This window comes from Mesoplodon mirus (genome assembly GCF_964341445.2).
Source record: "Mesoplodon mirus genome assembly, chromosome: 19".
In the NCBI taxonomy this organism is placed as follows: Eukaryota; Metazoa; Chordata; class Mammalia; order Artiodactyla; family Ziphiidae; genus Mesoplodon; species Mesoplodon mirus.
In genome coordinates this window covers 22,310,204-22,329,524 of record NC_138995.1, presented here as the reverse complement: position 1 = coordinate 22,329,524, position 19,321 = coordinate 22,310,204, and the positions used below count along the sequence as shown (strand labels likewise).

The 19,321-nt window shown below is 38.4% G+C and overlaps 1 pseudogene across 1 annotated transcript in view; it reads right to left on the bottom strand.

Annotated features, from left to right (window-relative positions):
• Window positions 1-1,725: 1,725 nt before the first annotated feature.
• LOC309794749 (eukaryotic translation initiation factor 4 gamma 2-like) overlaps window positions 1,726-19,321 on the bottom strand; it is a 52,165-nt pseudogene continuing 34,569 nt past the window's right edge. Inside the window, exon 2 of the transcript in view lies at window positions 1,726-5,255. The product of the transcript in view is annotated as a eukaryotic translation initiation factor 4 gamma 2-like (transcript). The remainder of the gene's footprint in view (window positions 5,256-19,321) is intronic.

Below are 19,321 nucleotides of genomic sequence, written 5' to 3'. Positions count from 1 at the left end.
TAACCACAGAGGAAGGGTAGAAAAAAGAAGAGAGAGGGTAGGGTAACCAGTAAGAAAGTAAACTATATTATTTTCCCAGTGCCACATCCTGGGCCAAAAATCTTGCTCATTCAGGGAATTGGCAGAGATGAATCATTTTTCTCATTTTCAGTTTTTGGTACATTCTTTCTGAGCAGTTCATTTGACGAATGTAAACTCCAGGAACATGGATCTGTGTATCCCAGAGCTTTCGGAGTGATGAGAACCCTGGTTGTTGGTTGAATGAAGAAGCAAGAATACCCTAGTGTCTGACACCAAGTCCTAGGTGTGTGCCCTTAACCTGCCTCTATCTCCAGCCTCAGCTCCTACCACATCATAGTTAACCCACTGCAGCCTCACAGGTCTGCTTCTGACCAGTGAGTCCTCCAAGCTACTGGCATTTGTTTTGGTCTGAAACCCTACGTCATCCTGCCCAATAGATACATAGTATGAACCACAAAGCAAGTCTTATGTGTAATTACAAATTTTCTAGTAGCCACACTAAAAAAGTAAATTAGACAGGTGAAGTTAATTTTGATAGTAATTTTTTATTTAACCCAATATATCCAAAACATTAACACTTGAGAAGTAGTCTATATAAAAGTGGAGGTATGAACAAGGTATTTTATTTTCTTTTTATTTTTATAATAACATGTAGAAGTTTTTGTGTATACTGGACTTACAGCACACCTGAATTTACACTAGCCGTTTTTCATGTCCTGCATTGGACAGTGCAGTTCAAACCCTTACTGTCTTCACTCTCCTCCCTCCGCCTTTCCCTGGGAAGCTGTTCTAATCTGCTATATGGCTTAGAGAAAACCTTCCCTTTCTGGAGATCAGATTTTACCTCTATATCATATACTCTCTTATAAAATTGTTCATTATAGCAATTCTATGCTAATGAGTAATAACTCTTGGTGCTATCAGTTTAAAATCTGTATTCCTCACTAGACTGAAGGCTCCAGGAACACTTCTTTCATATTAATCCTTATATCCCCTGTGCTTACATAATATCCAACAAAAGGAGACATTTAATTAATACCTATTGAATAATCATTATTTAGTGCCTCTGACCCTTTATTTCCTCATCTATATAACAGGGATAAAAATGCCTATCTCATAGAGTGATTATAAGAATTAAACAACTTCATACATTCATGTGTGTTTGTGTGTGTGTATGTGTGTGTGTGTGTGTGTGTGTCTGTACTTAGAACAATGGCTAATACATCATAAGTTTTATATAGGGTCTGGCTTTTGGTAACAGTCATAGCAGTACAACTAAATCTAATTTTGTGAGGATTAAGGCAGACAGTAGATTGAGGAGGGTGTCTGGCATATGACAGTGCTACTTTTAAAAATTTTGTTATGCTCAGTCTATTATTTCATATAAATGTCATAGAATATGCTCTAGTAATTAAACCTCTTAGTATTAATTTGTAGTCCCAACCTTGGATTGCAATACTCTTAAGAGGTCCAGGAAAATAAAGAGTATTCTTCATTTAACAGCAGCCTGCACATATAATTACTGGAAGAAATGCATAATTAAGCTTTAATTAAGGCCCACATGAGACTGCTTGGTGAATGTGTCTAGGTGGTAATATTGCTCATCTGTAAACCATAACTTCTAGAGTTTAGTATTTCCCCTTCCATCAATGTTTTTTTTTTCAAGTATCACAATGTTTATTGATAGATACAAGTATATAAAATCAGGGCACGAACATGACTTGATAAATTAAGTAGACTTAATTTCAATACTATAATACAAGGGACCAATTCAAATTCTCACCATTAGTTTCAAACCCACAAAGACCACTTCAAGGACATTTACAATCTCTCAAAACTTACCAGTTTTGTGCAAGTAAACCATGTTTTTTAAAAAAGACTTGTGCACTTGCCCAGGCTCAAGGATATTAAAATCTAGCACATAAAACCCATTACTAGAGGTAGAAATACTGGCAATATACTATTACGGCAGCAACCATCAATTACAGTTAAGAATTTTTCTGTAACAACCAAATGGATAAATAAATATTGCAACAACTCAAGTATTATTAAGCAAAGTGCATTTCTACAGTATTCAGTGTTGCTATTCAGTTTTCTAACTTAAAACAACCTATGATAACTGGCAGCAAAGAAGGTCCTTGCAATAGACTGCCTCTGCTTGAGAACTTATGATGTAATTACTGCATGCTCCTAATATACTATCTAAACATTAAACATACTCCTAAAATATTTGATGGTAGACTATGATTAAGACATTACACTGCCAAAAAACCTTATGCAGAAGGAAATCCTAACTGACACGCTTCTGCTTTAAATATTGTGCAAACGTTACAGCAGAATGAATTTTCGCAGTGGTTAGGTCAAATGCAGTTACTTCATAGCAACGGTATGTTTTGCACAATTTAAGGCTTCGGCTGATTCTTTTAGTCAGCTTCTTCCTCTGATTCTTCTTCTTCAGCAGTTTCTAGCCAGGTTAGTCACTGATTCACCTGGAACAAAGCCTTGTCTTTCCCTGGAAACTCTTGGGTTATATCTTCTTTCCAAGCCAAGAAACCTTCTTCTTCAATAATTTCCATGTCATAGAAGTGAACAGAAAAGCAGAGTAACATGCCTTTCAGGAAGCTGCTATTGTAGCAGTGCACCTGAAGAGCACAGAGGGCACTGACTTGTAGATCAACGTGATCATGAAGGAATTTCTGCATTACTGGCTTGAAGGAAAGAAGCAGTTGTTTTTCCTGCTCTAGCTGTTCTTTGGAAGGAGCAGAGGAAGAATCTCTTTCATCACTGGGTGGGTTTACTTCACTAGAAACATACTGTAAGAAGCTAGTCATTACGATGTTCACAAATCCTTTACCTACATGAAGTTTGGGAGAGATGTTATCTTTAATCCACTTATACATGGTTTGAGGGGATGATCCAACTTTATTTGCTTTAACAGTGCCTTCTCCAATTTGAGGAGTGGGAATAAGAAACTCAGTCCATTTCCTCCCAAGATCTCCAACATGTGGTCCTTATTCCGATCAATTTCTGGGAGCATTTTCTGCATATTAACCTTGCTTTGTTGGAAAAGCTCTGTTAACCACTCTCAATCTTATAATTTAGCTAATTGCTGAAGACAAGGTAAGAAGAGAGGAAAATGGGTGCCACTTTCCAGTGGTTGAGCTAGTTCTAAAATGCTCACCAGCTCCGAAATGATAGCATGAGCTGCAAACTGTGCTAAATATGATTTCACCATGGGGATATCAATCTCCAGTTTGGGGCACTGGTCCAGTACATTCAGGAAAGCCTGCATGAAGTTGTCACTTGTGGCCATCCCTTCCTGTTTGAGTAAACTGATCAAAGAACTTGCTTTTTCTTTATCTTCATCACTTCTATCTAGTGACAGGATGATTACTTTGCTTAATATCTCAGGGAGAAAGTGTTTAGGAGCCCTCATTTCTCTTACACCACTGACAGCTTCGTTTGCATTTCCACTATTCAGATACTTGTTTACAACAGTTTTGGTTAGTTTAAGCAGTTCTTCCTTTGATGGTGGTGGCTTTTTACTGGTCTTGGCAGGCTTTTCCTGAATAAGTGGTGGATTAGTTTTGAGCCCAAGCTGAGGTGTCTGTCCCAGAGGTGGTGTTTGAGTGTGTAGTGGCTGTGCACTAGGAGGAGTCATAGTTATCTGGGGCTGAAGCTTTGGCACTTGATTTTTATTCATTAGGAAAGACTGAGCAGGCCTCAGGCTAATCTCATCTGCATTAAGTTGTCCTTTCTTAGAAAACTGAGGCGGCATATCCTTCAACTGTCCTTGCAGCTGGGATAAAATTCCCTGACTCTGGTTATGGTAGAGCTGGCTTAGCCCCTGGCTTTTCATAAACTTGCCTCCCATATCCCCAACCTGTGATTGTGTGGGAGGTATGATGTGTCCCCCATGGCCACTGAAGAGTTGATTTGAATGATGATGCCCCATAGTGGGTGAAAATCTATCCTGGATAACTCTTGGACCAGTACCAATTCCGCTACCTGGCATTTGTCCAAACACATCAGCATGTCCTCCAAGTGGGTCCCTATCCATTGTCATCCTGGGTGGCATGAACGGTCCCTCCAGAAAGAAGTCACTTCTCATCCCTTGAGCCATAGGAGCAGGAATAAACACTCCTAGATCTTTTACTGCATCTTGACGGATTTGATTGATCATCTTTGGTCCACTGTCAAGAAAAGCCTTGCGAGGAACCCAGGGGTGTTCTTTCAACTCTATGGTATGCTGCAGCAGGAAACAAATCCTCACCAGCAATTCTTTACTTAACATCAAGGAGCACATTTGGGAAAAGTACTGATCCATTAAGGACTTGGCTCTTTCCTGATCTAATCTAGGTCCCACTGTCCTCATTATCTGACAGAGGCACTCCAAATCCTCTCCCATATCTTTGAGCTGGAGTCTCTTCTTTTTTTCCAAAAGTGTTTTGGAAGGATAGATTCATAAATAAGATCAAGCTTTCCAAGTTCTCCAACGAATTTGATGTTCCCCAACATCTTGATCTTAGCAATGGCTCTCTGTTCCTCCTCCTCGGGGAGGAGGGGATTTTCACGCTTATCGTAGATATCAACATTTCTGGTTCGGTTTTCAAATTCATCTTGTAATTTGGAAATTCAGAGGCGTCTGAATGTTGTGCTTTGCTTCTGTCCTGGTTGACCCTCTGCTGCTGGGCCATCGAAGTTTGGTTCATCTTCTGTCAATCGCAGACATAGCTGAGCATACAGTGAGCTATACTTTGGCTCTTCTAGGGCTCTGTCCACCATCAGCAGTATGACCCCTTTAAGGATGAGTTTAGACTCTACACCCACAATGAGGAGCTCAAGGCATAGCTTGTCAAACTTCTCAGGAGTAAGCTTACTTAGTATGCCTCTTACTTTCCTGAAGGTTGCATCATGTCGTTCTTTTTCATTTGCGTAGTTGTTTGCTACGGAGTTGTCACCTCATCTAGTGTTTCCTCCAGGAATCCATTTCTGCACGTTTTGCCCTGGGGATTTCCTCAGGAACTCGCTGTTGCCAGCAGTCTTGAGATAGTGTTGAGGCGCACCCCTGCTTCCTCCTCCGCCAGAAGAAGCACTGAAACAAGAAGCACCGCCTTCTGCAATCTCACGCTTCACTTTTGCAGCTTGACAACGAAGAATCTTCAAAAGAATAATATTAATGGATGGGGTGGGGAGGGAAGGGGATGGGAGAAATGAAAAACCTTCACCAAGAACTCAGCATTTGCCACTGCAGCTGCTTCCTCAGTATCTGGTCATCGGGGGTGGGGAAGGGAGGGCGAGGGGAACGGAAAAGAAAAAAGGCGGAGGGAAGGGGGAGGAAGGAGTCGCCCCTTCCAGCAATGTTATGTGATTTATGAAGGCATTTGAGTTTCTATAGTTTTATTTGTCTAATGAGAGGTAGGACTGGTGATTATTTCCTAAATTTGGGCCAGTCATGAAAATCTGTCCCCATAACTTATTCTTCTTTAGCCCCCTCTGCAGAGACATACACTGTTAATCAGCTTATTGTACTTTCCTTTTCCTTTCATTGTCTTTACTCCTTCCATCTGAAGTGTAGTTGTAATAAAGTCAGTCGAGCCTCCTGCAGGCTAATGTGGACTGGGAAATAATGGGTTACACCTATAAGGCCTCTCTAGCTTGCAAATGATAAGAATTCGTAATGACTATCCAGTCCATCCAACATTAAAATAGAAATCTAATAGTATGAAACGGTTGTAAAGATAACCCAATGTCCCAGGCAAGGATTTAAAATGCTTTTTTTTTTTTTTAAGTATAGTTGATTTACAATGTTGTGTTAGTTTCTGGTGTATGGAAAAGTGATTCAGATATACATAAACACACACACATACATATATGATTCAGATATATATACACACACATACATAAACACACATACATATTCATATATATATTCTTTTTCATATTCTTTTCCATTATGGCTTATTACAGGATATTAAATATGGTTCCCTGTGCTATACAGTAGGACCTTGGTTAAAAAGCCTTTTTTAAAAACCAGATGTTAACCCTCAAGAGGGAGCCATCTACAACTCAGTATAAAGGACTCAGTTGCCACAATAACCCTTTATTCTGGACAAAAGTCTGATATGTTCACTGATTTCTACAATCAAAAGATGACTACGGGCTTCCCTGGTGGCACAGTGGTTGAGAGTCCGCCTGCTGATGCAGGGGACACGGGTTCGTGTCCCAGTCTGGGAAGATCCCACATGCCGCGGAGCGGCTGGGCCCGTGAGCCATGGCCGCTGAGCCTGAGTGTCCGGAGCCTGTGCTCCGCAACGGGAGAGGCCACAACAGTGAGAGGCCCGTGTACCGCAAAAAAAACCACAAAAAAACAAAAGATGACTACATGGTGAAATTAGGCTGATTTTCCTTACTGAGGCCCAATGGTCAGTAAGTGGTCAGAATGGCCAGTAGGGATATGGAGGTCGTATGGGTCACAGGCAGGAGTGGAGGTACCACCAAATTGCAGCTCAGATTATCACCAAGAGAAAAGTTAATGGCTTTTAATCAAGAAAGTCAAGATAAGTGGGCTTTCAAAGTAAGGAAAGCAAGAAATTGGAGACTTGTGGAGGACATAAAAGAAAGGGGAGTAGCTGGAGAAGGGTTACTGTGCACATTTCATATTTAACACTCGATAATGCCTCTGCCTGTGGGTAAAAGCTAAATAAATTAGAAAACGTTAGTAGGATTTATCATGCATCATGCAAATAAAGAGGTTGGGATTCAGTCTGATGGGAGTTACTTTGAATTCTGAAACCACAATTTAATAGCTGCATGCTCTTTGTCTGCTTACTTAAGCTTGATAAGCTTCCACAGTCGCTACTTCTAAAATAACAGGGAAATGCCTATGGTAAAGATTTCTTTTGGCTTTCTTTGAATTACTAGGTGGCACAGAACAGATATAAATAATGCTATTTCTCTTTTCTGTCCCCTTCTTTCTTTCATCTGAATGGCACTGTGTTTGTACAATTCTGTAGTTAGCATGATGAAACCTTCTGCAGATTTCACACTGCACACTTAGGAATACAAACCAAATTAAAGAGAAGAATGTGACAAAATTGCAATGGTGAGTGTGTGTGTGTGTCTTGTAAAAGTTGAAAGTATTGATTAAAAAGTCTCCATTTCTTAAATTATTTCTGGCTCAATTTTCTAGACTTTCAGGTACTTTTAAGATCTTTTCATTCTTAGGAATAAAACATTCGGTTTTGCATACAAATAACTAGCTGGAGATAGAAGAATAGAGAAATATACTCAATAGGAATTATTAGTAAATTTAAGATAGTAATGAGCATAACATAACTATCTTCATCACTTTCATATACACTGCCTACTTACACACCCACAATAATCAGGTGAGATAGGTTAATTACTAGCCATACTTCACAGACAGAGATTATAAGACTCATCTTAAGGTCATAGAGCAAAAAGTTGCAGGCTCTCTAAATCTCATCTTTTCCTATAATATTGCTGCTGCCAAATGCAACAATATTTTCTTGTGTAAAAAGATCACATTTTAATTTCCCCTGATGTTACGAAAACACAAGTACTAGAGAGGAAGTGGTTGACATTTAAACCACTGAAAACAAACTAAGCACTCTTTTTAGGGAATCTTTCCAATTTAGGAAAGCCCATAACTATAAACAAAGAAAGTACCATGGAGAAGAGAACGAGATAACAGTTACTATCTAGGAAATATTATCCAAAGACTACGTGAATAGGCCTTCAGTCCCAGACATTTAAAGTCTACTAGTTGTGGGACTAACAGCAGTATACCCAAATGATAGAGTATCCAGGACAGTATGATGATACCTACTTTAAGAGAAGTGATTTCCAAATCATTGAACCTTGAACAATGAAAGGTGAGCACTACTGGCATACCTGTTAGACTGAACAAACCCAGAATACAGTATACATGGATCAGATCTTTACTATCTATAAATATTAAATAAGCATTCAGTCTTGTACAGCTCTGGGCTTTCTGAGTATAGGCATTGTTCTTCAAGATAGGCATATGTAATACCATGTAGTATACAGAAAAAAAAATTAATTGGGAAAGGAAGACCTTAATCTCAGCTGATTAATTCTCTCTGAAAAGTTATCTATGGTCTCTGAACTGTCATTTACCTGAGATCAAAATCTCTGACCTGCCTACATCACAGAATAGTTAGGAATTATCATAGAACTAAAATACCCCATATTGTGTAAAGAACAGACAGATTATAAGGAGGTGTTATTCTCAATACAAATTTAAAACTTCCTGTTGTTTCAATCCATCTAGCTCATTATATGTGAAACTACTTTTAAATACTAATTAATTTTATTATATTTATTTTTTTAATTTGGAACTCATGAATTACTTTTTTAAATTAATTAATTTTCTTAGAGAGCAGGCTCTTATTAGTTATCTATTTTATACATATTATAATGTATGTATGCCAATTCCAATCTCCCCATTCATCCCACCACCACCATGCCGCACCCCATGTTCCCCCATTTCTGTCCATACTTTTGTTCTCTACATCAGTGTCTCTATTTCTGCCTTGAAAACGGGTTCATCTGTACCATTTTTCTAGATTCCACATATATGCGTTAATACACGATATGTGTCTTTCTCTTTCTGACTTACTTCACTCTGTAGGACAGTCTCTAGGTACAGCCAGGTCTCTGCAAATGACCCAATTTCATTCCTTTTATGGCTGAGTAATATTTCATTGTATATATGTAGCACATCTTCTTTATCCATTTGTCTTTTGATGGGCATTTAGGTTGCTTCCATGACCTGGTTATTAAAAATAGTGCTGCAATGAACATTGGGGTGCATATGCCTTTTTGAATTGTGGTTTTCTCTGTGTATATGCCCAGTCGTGGGATTGCTGGATCATATGACAATTCTATTTTTAGTTTTTTTAAGGACCCTCCATAATGTTCTCCAGAGTAGCTGTATCAATTTACATTCCCACCAACAGTGTAGGAGGGTTACCTTTTCTCCACACCCTCTCCAGCATTTGTGGTTTGTAGATTTTCTGATGATGCCCATTCTAACCAGGGTGAGGTGATACCTAATTGTAGTGTTCATTTGCATTTCTCTAATAATTAGTGTTGTTGAGCATCTTTTCATGTGCCTCTTGGCCATCTGTATGTCTTCTTTGGAGAAATGCCTATCTAGGTCTTCTGCCCATTTTTTGACTGGTTTGTTTGTTTTTTTAATATTGAGCTGCATGTGCTGTTTATATATTTTGGAGATTAATCCTTTGTCCATTGATTCGTTTGCAAATATTTTCTCCCATTCTGAGGGTTGTCTTTTTTGCTTTGTTTATAGTCTCGTTTGCTGTGCAAAAGGTTTAGAGTTTCATTAGATCTCATTTGTTTATTTTTGTTTTTATTTCCATTACTCTAGGAGGTGGATAAAAAAGATATTGCTGTGATTTATGTCAAAGAGTGTTCTTTCTATGTTTTCCTCTAAGAGTTCAGTAGTGTCTGGTCTTACATTTAGGTCTTTAATCCATTTTGAGTTTATTTTTGTGTATGGTGTAAGGGAGTGTTCTAATTTCATTCTTTTACATGTAGCTGTCCAGTTTCCCCAGCACCACTTACTGAAGAGACTGTCTTTTCTCCATTGTATATCCTTGCCTCCTTTGCCATAGATTAGTTGACCATAGGTACATGGGTTTTTCTCTGGGCTTTCTATCCTGTTCCATTGATCTACATTTCTGTTTTTGTTCCAGTACCATATTATCTTAATTACTGTAGCCTTGTAGTAGAGTCTGAAGTCAGGGAGTCTGATTCCTCCAGCTCCATTTTTTTCCCTCAAGATTGCTTTGCTACTAGGGGTCTCTTGTGTCTCCATACAAATTTTAAGATTTTTTGTTCTAGTTCTGTAAGAACTGCCCCTGATAATTTCATAGGGATTGCACTGAATATGTAGATTGCTTTGGGTAGTATAGTCATTTTCACAATATTAATTCTTCCAATCCAAGAACATGGTATATCTCTCGATTTGTTTGTGTCATCTTTGATTTCTTAAATCAATGTTTTATAGTTTTCTGAGTATATGTCTTTTACCTCCTTAGGTAGGTTTATTCCTAGATATTTTATTCTTTTTGTTGCAATGGTGAATGGGAGTGTTTCCTTATTTCTCTTTCTGATCTTTCGTTGTTAGTGTATAGGAATACAAGAGATTTCTGTATATTAATTTTGCATCCTGCAACTTTACCAAATTCATTGATAAGCTCTAGTAGTTTTCTGGTGGCATCTTTAGGATTATCTATGTATAGTATCGTGTCATCTGCAAACAGTGATGGTTTTACTTCTTCTTTTCCAACTTGTATTCCTTTTATTTCTTTTTCTTCTCTGATTGCTGTGGACATCCTTGTCTTGTTCCTGATCTTAGAGGAAACGCTTTCAGTTTGTCACCATTGAGAATGATGCTTGCTGTGGGTTTGTCATATACAGCCTTTATTATGTTGCAGTAGGTTCCCTCTAGACCCACTTTCTGGAGAGTTTTTATCATAAATGGATGCTGAATTTTCTCAAAAGCTTTTTCTGCATCTATTGAGATTATAATATGTTTTTTTTTTTTTTTTTGCAGTACGCGGGCCTCTCACTGTTGTGGCCTCTCCCATTGCAGAGCACAGCCTCCAGACGTGCAGGCTCAGAGGCCATGGCTCACGGGCCCAGCCGCTCCACGGCATGTGGGATCTTCCCGGACCAGGGCACGAACCCGTGTCCCCTGCATCGGCAGGTGGACTCTCAACCACTGCGCCACCAGGGAAGCCCTTATCATATGGTTTTTATCCTTCAATTTGTTAATATGTTGTATCACATTGATTAGTTTGCATATATTTAAGAAATCTTGCATCCCTGGGATAAATCCCATTTAATCATGGTGTATGATCCTTTTAATGTGTTGATGGATTCTGTTTGCTAGTATGTTGTTGAGGATTTTTGCATCTATAGTCATCAGTGATATTGGTCTGCAATTTTCTTTTTCTGTAGTATGTTTGCCTGGTTTTGGTAACAGGGTGATAGTGGCCTTGTAGAATGAGTTTGGGACTGTTCCTTCCCCTACAATTTTTTGGATGAGTTTGAGAAGGATGGGTGTTAGCTCTTCTCTAAATGTTTCATAGAATTCCCTGTGAAGCCATCTGGTCCTGGACTTTTGATTGTTGGAAGATTTTTAACCACAGTTTCAATTTCATTACTAGTGATTGGTCTGTTCATATTTTCTATTTCTTCCTGGTTCAGTCTTGGAAAGTTATACCTTTCTAAGAATTGTCCATTTCTTCCAGGTTGTCCACTTTATTGGCTAGAGTCGCTTGTAGTAGTCTCTCACGATGCTCTGTATTGCTGCAGTGTCCATTGTAACTTCTTTTCATTTCTAATTTTATTTGTTTGAGCATTCTCCCTCTCTTTCTTGAGAGTCTGGCTAAAGTTTATCAATTTTGTTTATCTTCTCAAAGAACCAGCTTTTAGTTTTATTGATCTTTGCTATTGTTTTTTTGTTTCTATTTCATTTATTTCTGCTCTGATCTTTATGATTTCTTTCCTTCACTAACTTTGGGTTTTGTTTGTTCTTCTTTCTCTAGTTCCTTTAGGTGTAAGGTTAGATTGTTTATTTGAGATATTTCTTGTTTCTTGAGGTAGGACTGTATTGGTATAAAATTTCTTCTCAGAACCGCTTTTGCTGCATCCCATAGGTATTGGATCATCGTGTTTTTGTTGGCATTTGCCTTTAGGTATTTTTTGATTTCCTCTTTGACTTCTTCAGTTATCTCTTGGTTATTTAGTAATGTATTTTTTTAGCCTCCATGTGTTTTTGTTTTTTACATTTTCTTCTCTGTAATTTATTTCTAATCTCATAGCATGTGGTTGGAAGAGATGCTTGGTATGATTTCAATTTTCTTAAATTTACCGAGGCTTGATTTGTGACCCAAGATGTGATCTATCCTGAAGAATGTGTCATGTGCACTTGAGAAGAAAGTGTAATGTGCTGTTTTCGGATGGAATGTCCTATAAATATCAATTAAATCTATCTGGTCTATTGTGTCATTTAAAGCTTGTGTTTCCTCATTAATTTTCTGTCTGTATGATCTGTCCACTGGTGTATGTGAAGTGTTAAGTCCCCCAATATTATTGTGCTATTGTCAATTTCCTCTTTTGTAGCTGTTAGCATTTACCTTATGTATTGAGGTGCTCCTATTTTGGGTGCATATATATATATATAATTTTTATTTCTTCTTCTTGGATTGATCCCTTGATCATTATGTAGTGTCCTTCCTTGTCTCTTGTAACATTCTTTATTTTAAAGCTACTTTATCTGATATGAGTATTGCTACAACAGCTTTTTGCATTTGCATGGAATATTGTTTTCCATCCCCTCACTTTCAGTTTGTATGTGTCCCTAGGTCTGAAGTAGGTCTCTTGTAGATAGTATATATATGGGTCTTGTTTTTGTATCCATTCAGTGAGCCTGTGTCTTTTGGTTGGAGCATTTAATCCATTCACATTTAAGGTAATGATCGACATGTATGTTCCTACTACCATTTTCTTAATTTCTTTGGGTTTGTTTTGTAGATCCTTTTCTTCTCTTGTGTTTCCCACTTAGAGAAGTTCCTTTAGCATTTGTTGTAGAGCAGATTTGGTGGTGCTGAATTCTCTTAGCTTTTGCTTGTCTGTAAAGCTTTTGATTTCTCCATCGAATCTGAATGAGATCCTTGCTGGGTAGAGTAATCTTGGTTGTAGGTTCTTCCCTTTCATCAGTTTAAATATATTGTGCCACTCCCTTCTGGCTTGTAGAGTTTCTGCTGAGAAGTCAGCTGTTAACCTTATGGGAGTTCCCTTGTATGTTATTTGTCGTTTTTCCCTTGTTGCTTTTAATAATTTTTCTTTGTCCTTAATTTTTGTCAGTTTGATTACTATGTGTCTCAGCATGTTTCTCCTTGGGTTTATCTTGCCTGGGACTCTCTGTGCTTCCTGGACTTGGGTGGCTATTTCCTTTCCCTTGTTAAGGAAGTTTTCAACTATAATCTTTCCAAATATTTTGTTGGGTCCTTTCTCTCTCTCTTCTCCTTCTGGGACTCCTGTAATGTGAATGTTGGTGCATTTAATGTTGTCCCAGAGGTCTCTTAGTCTGTCTTCATTTCTTTTGATTCTTTTATCTTCATTCTGTTCTGCAGCAGTGAATTCCACCATTCTGTCTTCCAGGTCACTTATCTGTTCTTCTGCTTCACTTATTCTGCTATTGATTCCTTCTATTGTAGTTTTTGTTTCAGTTATTTTATTGTTCTTCTCTGTTTGTTTGTTCTTTAATTCTTCTAGGTGTTTGTTCTTTAATTCTTCTAGGTCTTTGTTAAACATTTCTTGCGTCTTCTCAATCTTTGCCTCCATTCTTTTTCCTTGGTCCTGGATCATCTTCACTATCATTATTCTTTTTGTGGAAGGTTGCCTATCTCCACTTCATTTAGTTGTTTTTCTGGGGTTTTATCTTGTTCCTTCATCTGGTACATAGCCCTCTGCCTTTTCATTTCGTCTATATTTCTGTGAATGTGGTTTTCATTCCACAGGCTGCGGGATTGTAGTTCTTCTTGCTTCTGCTGTCTGCCCTCTTGTGGATGAGGCTATCTAAGATGCTTGTGCCAGGTACCTGATGGGAGGGTCTGGTGGTGGGTAGTGCTGGGTGTTGCTCTGGTGGGCAGAGCTCAGTAAAAGTTTCATCCACTTGTCTGGTGATGGGTGGGGCTGAGTTCCCTCCCTGTTGGTTGTTTGGCTTGAGGTGACCCAGCACTGGCACCTACAGGCTCTTTGGTGGGGCTAATGGGGGGACTCCAGCCACCACCCACCTCTGAAGGAGACCCTCCAACACTAGCAGGTACGTCTGGTTCAGTCTCCTATGGGGTCACTGCTTCTTCCCCCTGGGTCCTGATGTGCACACTACTTTCTGTGTGCACTTCAGTAGGGGAGTCTCTGTTTCCCCCAGTACTGTCGAATTCCTGCAATCAAATCCCACTAGCCTTCGAAGTCTGATTCTGTAGGAATTCCTCCTCCCGTTGCTGGAACCCCAGGTTGGGAAGCCTGTTGTGGGGCTCAGAACATTCACTCCAGTGGGTGGACTTCTGTGGTATAATTGTTCTCCAGTTTGTGAGTCACCCACCCAGCAGATGTGGGATTTGATTTTATTGTGATTGCGCCCTGTTACCGTCTCACTGAAGCTTCTCCTTTGTCTTTGGATGTGGGGTATATTTTTTGGTGAGTTCCAGTGTCTTCCTGTTGAATACTGTTCAGCAGTTAGTTGTGATTCCGGTGCTCTCACAAGAGGGAGTGACCACATGTCCTTCCACCCCGCCATCTTGAAGCAATCTCCTGAAAATTTTTTTTTTATTGGAGTAAAATTGCTTTACCATTTTGTGTTAGTTTCTGCTGTACAATGAAGTGAATCAGCTATATGTATACTTATATATCCCCTCCCTCTTTGACCTTCCTCCCCCTCTCTCCCCTGATCTAGGTCATCACCGAGCACCGAGCTGAGCTCCCTGTGCTATACAGCAGGTTCCCACTAGCTATCTATTTTACATATGGTAGTGCATTTATATCAAACTTAATCTCCCTATTTGTCCCACCCTCCCCTTCCCCTCCTGTGTCCACATGTCTGTTTTCTGTGTCTACATCTCTATTCCTGCCCTACAATTAGGTTCATCTGTACCATTTTTCTAGATTCCACATATATGCGTTAATATTCAGTATTTGTTTTTCTCTTTCTGGCTTGCTTCGCTTTGTATGACAGACTCTAGGTCCATCCACATCTCTATAAATGACCCCATTTCACTCCTTTTTATGGCTGAGTAATATTCCATTGTATATATGTACCATTGTTCATTCACTTAGCATATATATCTTGAACATCTACTCCATTGCAGAAGCTGTGGTACGCCCTTGAAGTTTGTTTTTAGAAAAACTGTGTTCAGTAAATAATTCTTAGTATATTTATATTTGCTGCCAAAAAAGTGCAGATACTAAGAGACATCTTTCAGGGCATCTTTTGGGTCATATGTTTAAGGTGAAGGGAGAGTGGGATGGAGAAGAAGACACTAGACCTTTGAGGATAGTGGAAAAGTTTTAATATAGTTACGGAGAATGAGAAAGCAGTAAGATAAGAGGAAGATAAACAAAGCAATGTTGCTAGATTGTTGAGGATCCATTTGGTTTTGGTAACCATTAATTTACAGTCAAATCAATACATTGCTGTGTTCCTGACTCCTAGAGACCCTGTCAGTACAGTTTCAGTAAATCAGCTGCAGTACATTGTGTAGAATATATGATCATATGAAGATCTTTAAGGTGTCAGAGTATAGTAGTTTAATTGCAAGATGGTGAAGAGAAAGCAGATGAACTGAAGTTGTGTGATGCCAACTGTGTTGATTGCTTTAAACTTTTTTTTCTCTAGATTACTCATAGCAACACCATGTTGTATGCATTGTTCCATCATTGCTACATATAATATGAAATTCAGGAGAGTTAAGCAACTGGCCCAAGGTCACAAGTGACAAGAGCCAGGAATAGCACCATATTGGCCCCTGTCCTAAATACATGCTATTTTCTCCCTCTGCACTGTCTCTCTATAACACGCATGCTTTATATTATTATACAGAGTAAAATCCCGATGTGCACTTTGCCTCAAAATGGCAGGAACACCTATCCTCCAAAACGTTCTTTAGGAGGCAGGGCCTTATCTCTTCAAGGTTTGTGCAAATATATGGTTGATGCCTGCAGTTCTGTTCCACAAAGCATGAAGAAAGTGGGCTTAGCATGGGAGGTTTTGAAGACAGGCATTTTCTATCATTTGCCTCTGCTCTGAAAGGCCCTTGAAATGCCCTGTAGAGCACAAGATTTTGAGCATGACCACATTTTGATAGACCTGCCAGGATACATTAGCTGCAAACACTTCCTCTGGGTTGACCTACTGACCTGATTAGTGGCTTGGCTCAAAATTATCCATCTGGAAGCTGAAGCGTGTCTGCCAAACACAACGGTCAGAGTTTTGGCAGGGTTGAAATTGAGCTGTTCTTTCTAATGATGCCTTACTAAAAGGTTCATTTACCTCCTATGACCACTTCTTGAATGTTATAGTAATGTCATGCTTGGTGGGGTGGAAAACACATAAGCTTTGGAACTGAATAGACTAGAGTTTAGAGTCTGAACTGATTTAACCACTTAATAGTTTGTCAATTACAGTACCACCTTGAGGCCCAGTTTTTTAAATCTGTAAAGTGGGGACAATGATTTCTCTTTCGTGGAGTTGTTTTGAGCATTAGAGATAGTGCCCTGCGGTACAATTAGGAATCATTTGTTGAACCTTTATTGTTGAAAGGCATTATGTCACATGCTTTAAAAGATTATCTATTTCATTTGAAAAATGCCACATTCCTTAAGCATTATTATTATCCCAACTTTAAGAATGAAGAAATAAAGGCTAGATGGCTAAACTTATTTGCCTTATATGAAAACCTCACAAGCAGAAGGAGTAGAATTTGGTGTTAATAGACAGACTCCAGAATTTTTATGATTTGCCTCCAAGTGTAACTGCCTCCTAATGCCATTGTTGAATTTGCAACCTCCTGGTTTGGGGGATTGGCTAGAGATCACCCACCAAAATATCAAATGACAGGGGTAAAAGTTTCAGAAACATTTACTAGGTATATCTTATATCATTTAGTACTCAATATTATTGTAAGAATGACAAAGAAATACATTAACTGATCTGCTGTAGTCCTCATCTGCCCTAAATTGTGCTGGGATTCCTATAGGAAGTGTACTGGAGGAATTATCAGAGCTCAAAGTGATTTACCATTCACTAGGTAAACATTTTGCAGAAGTCTCTATTGATGTTCATTATCTTTAAAGTGTGTCCCTTTGGTGGTAGATGAACTAAATACAGGAAGCTGTGTTTAAAGTATACATTTTATACTGAAACAACATTTTCCAAAAGGAAACACAGACCTATTTGGGGAGTGTGTGTGTGTGCGTGCCTGTGTGTGTGCATAGGTGTGTACATTGTGTGTGGTGCTCTCGGTTTGCCTAATAAGGGAGTCTGTCTGCTAAGACTTGTCCTCTTTAAGATGTACTGTAATAAAGATTCTGCTTTGGACAAATTGAGCCAAGAATATGAACAAAATGAATAAAATGTCATAGTTAATGTAGCATATTTCCAGAGGTATCAAAAGAAGCACCAAAGGCATTAAGTGACTGGAAGTATTCTCTGTAAACTTACTATAAAGAGATTTCAAGTCTAAACTCTTTTGACAATCTATCAGGAACTTGACTTAACCCGCCTCTAATTTTAAGTAAATATTTTCAGTAGAGGCCAAGTATTATGTCCCCCTTTTGTGAAAAAAAATATCAGGATGAAGACTTCAACTGTGTTTGGCAAATGAACACTATCTTACTCAGAAATGCACCCAGCACTGCCACTGACTTGATGCATTTATAACCTTGAACAAACCATTTAACCTAGGGCACTGGGAATGAAGCACTTATTTGTCAATTGAGGGGTTTTAATTACATGATTGAAGGAGAAAAATTATAAAGGAAAAACAGTTTTGATGATTTGAGGCTCAGATCTCAGCACTACTGCTTCCTACATGTATCCCCATCTATAAAAAAGAAAACTTTTATAATTAGAGTGATGTGAAGGTGAGTTCACATAACACATATCATGACTTGACAAAACATAAGTAATCAATAAATATCACTTCTCTTTCTTTTAATATCTCACCCTCCACAATTTCACAATTTTATAATTCTAAACCTAGGGAACCAGAAATCTTGATTTTTATGGGAGAGTCACTTAAATTCCTTGGGTCTCACTTTCAACATAAATATGAGAAAATTAGATCAAGATTGTGAAAGAGGTTTCAATCCCTCTCATGCATTGGTAACGGCCTTCTGGAACATTCTGTTGAAAACTTTTAAGGCTATGTGGAGACTCTATAGGAAAAAATGCTGTTATTAATAAGTCGGCCAAGATACAGGCATGCCACATACACTCCATCCTGGGATAGTGATTTATACTACTCTCCCCAGACTTTAAAGTAAAGGGTTGTGGAATTTGTTGAAGCTTGCCACTGGAAATCGAGTTTAAAAGAAAAATGATGTATTCCTTTAGTCGTAGTACAGTGACAAGATGATGTCATAAGCAGATTTTAAACAAGACACATATAATGCACTGGAGCCTGTGCTAGGGTTAGTGAGAGACATAAATTTGAGAAAACATCCTGTCTTCCAAGAACAAACTACTATTTACTAAGGCTTAATTAATGGGCCTACAGATTTTTACAGGAGTCTCAGTATTAAAGCACCAGTGATGGTCATGAGTATCCTCATGCTTACAGAATAAATTTGCAAGCACACTAGAAAGAATATGTCTACTAATTAAACGATTAACTATATTTAGATTTAATAAGCATTTTCATGAGCCTGACACTGGGTTAAACTCAACACCTCATTTAACCTCACTATAAATGATGAATTAGGTAATACTGTGAATTAATGTGTTTATAAACTAAAGCTTAGAAAGGTAGAGCCATGGGTCCAAGGTCATACAGTATACATTGGAGCAAAGACTTGAAGCAAGTCCTGCTTGCCTGTAAGTTGGTTGTTTTTATACACAGTTTAAAATTCCATCTTATTAAAATGTCATGGACTGATCTGTGATAGAAGGGCATAAATATGCATCACAGCTACCCAGTCAATGGCTGAAAGAGAACTTTTCCCTCTGATTTTTTGAGCCTCTCAATAAAAATGAAACAAAGTAAAAATGTATCTCCAACATTATTTTGAAAATTTAAAATTTATCAAGAAATATATTTTAGGTATACAAATTAAAAGTGAAAAGGAATCCAGAGAGATCTAAGCAAGTCTCTTAATTTCACAACTGGGGAAAAAACAAACACAACAAAAGTAAAACTTTCAAAAGTGATCAAAAGCTAGTCAACTGGCTCTTTTTCTGAACTCCTTCAATTTCACCACACTCGACTAGGCTGTTGATGATTTCATTTACAACCTGAGTGAGAGGTGAATGCATTGAGAATTTCTAGTCCTGTAAGAACTGGGACTTATCTAGTTTCCATTCCCAGGACTTGGCACATTGGACAAAAAAAAAAAAAAAGTGTGCTCAAAAGCAGAACAAAGAGAAGAATTGCATAGGTCAAATTAATTTGAGTTTTGCCTTGAAGGGTGTCTGGGAAGAAAGTAAACAAAACAAACAAAC